At 36.2% G+C, this 4431-nt stretch overlaps 1 pseudogene; it reads right to left on the bottom strand.

Annotated features, from left to right (window-relative positions):
- The window catches only part of LOC110288715, a 14429-nt pseudogene extending 10305 nt beyond the window's left edge, over positions 1 to 4124 (bottom strand).
- Between the last annotated feature and the right edge of the window lie 307 nt (positions 4125 to 4431).

The raw sequence follows: 4431 nt of genomic DNA, 5'->3' as shown, positions 1-4431 counted from the left end.
ATCACTGGAAAGAGAGGCCCATTGGACTTGCAAACTTTATATGCCCCAGTACAGGGGAACGCCAGGGCCAAAAAAATGGGAAAGGGTGGATAGGGAATTAGGGGGGAGGGTATGGGGGACTTTTGGGATAGCATTGGAAATGTAATTGAGGAAAAGATGTAATAAAAATAGTTTTATATGTAAAAAAATGAATCAGAAGATGGCCTAGTCAGCCATCAGTGGAAAGAGATGCCCATTGGTCATGCAAACTTTATATGCATCACTACAGGGGAAAGCCAGGGCTAAGAAGTGGGAGTGGGGGGGGGTTATGGGGGGGGAGCGTGTGGGGGACTTTTGCCATAGCATTGGAAATGTAAATTAAATAAATACCCAATAAAAAAAAAGAATAATGAGGTGGAACACACCAACCCAAGGCTGAGTGCAAAAGTTCCACTGTATGTGGGATCATATTTATACTCCTTCTTCAATGATCCTTTCAGGTGTTTGCTATATCCAGACATCCTTTTACCTGTGTCTTCTTCAGGAATAGTTTCTTTCACCTGTGTTTGCTTCAAGTAAAAGGTCTTTCATGTGTTTGCTTTAGCAAGTGTGTTTTTGTTTTTGTATGTATATATTACACTTTTAAGTTTAGTACTTTTATGGAACTCAAGAATGTTTTCATATGGTTGGTCCTTTTCAATTTTCTTCAGGCAGAGTTTTCACTAATTAACTATGCTTGTTAATACAGGCCTATTATTGCAGTAAGTTCAAAAAACTATTTTAGCTTCTATGATTCTGCCACGTCCTGAGCTGCTGCAGCATTTCAGTTATTTATGTCAACATTCTCATTCCTATGTCCAATTATTGTATAAGTCTTTTTACATTATTTGTTATACTATGTAGGTGAGTAATTTACCTTCTGAACACTGTATCTCTGCCTGAAGAGTAGCCTGATGAAGACAGGAAAAAAGCTATTATCTCTTGTCATTCCCTTTTAAAAAATGAGATCTGAAAGAGCTGGTTCCAACTGCCACCAAGGAGGAACCTGGCACTGAGAGGGACATTGCAGTAACATTGGCACAAGTTAAAATCTCTGATGTATAAATTATTATCCCCACATAAACTAGGTCCACTTCTCCCTTTAGCTTAGCTCAAAGAACACTGAAGTTAAAGGTATAAAGTTTTTCTCAAGTAAGACTGTGTAATTTGAGTGTAAGCCATGACAAACCTAACTGCATGGAAGCTCATGACAGGCAGGGGGCACAATGAGGCCAGATATCCCCATAGAGAGATGAGAAGGGTCGGGATGACGCACTGTATCCTCTATGGATTCCTTTCTTAATTGTATTAACTAGTCTTTCCTTCTGTGATTGACATGTGATATCTCCATGTTCAAACACTGTAAAGATTCTTTGTGAAACACTTCCTAGATGCCTCTTTATTTGTTTCTATGGCTTTTTATAATTTCTGAGTAAAACCATACAATGTATTCTAATAACTGATTTCCCTACCCACAATTTATTTCAGATCCTTCTTACCTTCCAACTTACCCAACTACAAACCTTTTTTTTTTTTTCTGAAAAAGAAAAAAATTATGGGGATTTAAAGTAAACAACAAACAAACAAACAACAAAACCAACTAAAACAAAACAGGACACACACATACACACAGAGACACAGAGAATCATACATATGCATACACACACACACAAATACACAATCACACACACACACACATACAAAGACACACACATAAACTCACACATAGACTCAGATACACACACACAGACACATCCATGCACAAACACAGAAACATACACACAGAGACACACACAGAGACACATACACACACACACACACACACAAGTACACATAGAAACACAGCCACACACAGAGAGATACATACATACAAACATAGGTACACACAAGTACACACAGAGACACAGACACACACATACACCCACTGACACACACACAGACACAGGCACTCACCCATACACATACATACACACAAGTATAGACACACACGCACACACACACGCACACAGATAGTAAAATCACAGCTCCAGAGCCATGCTATATAGTCAAATTTAAGTGAGACAAAAAGATGTAAACAAGGTGATATTGAAAATAATATCTGCAGATGGAAAAAACTATCTGCAGAAATACCATTGACCACATGTTTTCCTGGCTATCAACTTCTAAGCTTGTCTTCTATGATTAACTGGGCTTAATATCTTCTGTGAGACTCCATTGAAGAAAATTAATTTTTCTTTTTATATGAGTGTCAATTGCAAAAAAATCTTGGTTAGGGAGAACTTGTGTCCATTTCTTCCTCCAAATTGGGGAATTTTAATCTGGATTGACTTGGTTCAGGCTCTGTGCCTTCAGTCACAATCTCTATGACCTCATATCTACATCAGTCCACTTGGTCTGGAAGACACTCCTTCCTTGGAGACATCCAACTCTCATAATCTGCTCAATTTTAAAATACTTTACTCTCTTTTTTATGTCTATTTCTTTATATCATCTTTGTAAAATCCCCATACTCTGATGAGTCAATTCTTGTCTCCAGGCTTCAACAATTAAATATACAAAAAAAAAAAAGAAATAAAATCTTGTAACGTATATGAATAAGAACATGAGACACTTGTCTTAAGGACATGGGTGAACATTCAGTATGATTTTCCAATTCCATGCATACACTTATAGATTATATATTTCATGTTTTACCACTGAGTTATATTCCTTTTTCTATATGAACAACTTTGTCACCTTTTATTCTTGGTGTGTTGGAAACGTGGGATAATTATTCCTTCCTCTATATGCTGTTTATAGAGCATGAATACCATGCTGTGAATAAACATGGGTGTGCAAATATTTCTATAATAAGATGTAGAATCATTAGAGTACATGTTTGTAAGGGATACACTGGGATACAACATGATTTTGTTTATTAATTTTTGGTGAATTTTCATAGGAATGCTTTATACAATGTAAGTACTGTCCAAAGCCTGTGTTTTGAGATGATATAGGACTTAGTAGACCCCAGTCATATTGATAGAGGTCATGTTGTCAAACTGCCTTATAAACATTTATGTTTATACCCAGTAGATTGTCTGAACTTTTATCACAGTGGCTCATATGTAACTGTTTGTAAATATTGATGCAGATATTCATGAGTGGTTTCAGAATTGAGAATTATTGACATAGTACACAGCCACAGATGAGTAATGACACAAACTTCTTAGCACTGAGTCAAGGGGCATCAAAAACAGGGCAAATAAGGATGAATGATACAGAAAATTAAGCTAATAGACATGAAATTCTATTTAACTGTTTCTTCATAGTGTACATATGAACTCTCAATAGCTATATTTACCAGGACAAGACATACAAAAAATCAAACCAGTGAAAACTACCATATGAGAGACCCCAAAATGACTGAGCAGGTAAAGATGTCTACTGGCAAGCTCATGAATATCAGTTTAATCCCTTAGATTTGAATTATATAAATTTTGTTATCACCACTAAGAATAGTATAACAATTAAAAAATTACCACATGGATGGGGAGGTATTCTTAGGGCACACCAAGCTGAAGGTCTTTTAGCATTTGAAAACTGATGGGCAAAATTAATCTACTTTGGTGAGAAAATTTCTGGAGTTCCACTCTTTACTAGTGATGATTCTATGTATGTTTATATTGGTAGTACTAACTAAACTCATATTTCTTATTAGTTAATGAAACAGAAGTGGTTAGGATGTTTGGAAAGAGACTTATTGGAAGGTTCCAAAAGGAACAATAGGGACTTAGTGTTGGTAGGTCCAGAGAATGGACTTAGTGATAAAATCTTTTGTTAACACATCTATAGGTTATATCTATAATTTAGTTACTCATGATAGTGGTCCGTTAATCATTGATATGTAAATATTTTAAGCCCATTTACTTTTTTTCTTTTTAGCAAAGTTTGAAGTATATAAACTGTGGGAAACTTAAATATTACTTGCAGAAATCTGAAAAAAGTTTCTAATTCTCAAAAGATAGAAGTTTTTGGAATTTACCACTGAAATCATCATCGTCAACAACATCACCCTGTCCACCATCACCATCACCACCACCACCATCATCATTGTAATGTACCATGTGTAAACCAAAGTGTTAACATTGTCCCAAAGTTGACCAACAGACCCATGTGCCTTCTCAATTCTTCTTCTCCAGTTGTTGTCCAGCTGGTTCTTAAGTAAGATGTACCCTGCTCATGAATATGCAAATTACTTGAGTCTATGGCATTAAATACAGGGATGTCCACACCCTGAAAAAAGCCTTTGATCAGTGTCTTCTCCACAGTCCCTGAACACATTGACTCTAACCAGGGAATGGAGCTGCATCTTTCTCCTCCTCCTGTCAATAAAAACATTTCAAAATCTGAAAAAGAGACAGGGCTTGAGGT

Source organism: Mus caroli, unplaced genomic scaffold, assembly GCF_900094665.2.
Source record: "Mus caroli unplaced genomic scaffold, CAROLI_EIJ_v1.1 scaffold_18922_1, whole genome shotgun sequence".
NCBI lineage: Eukaryota > Metazoa > Chordata > Mammalia > Rodentia > Muridae > Mus > Mus caroli.
Note: the sequence above shows the minus strand (reverse complement) of the source record. Positions and strands in the feature narration are given on the sequence as shown.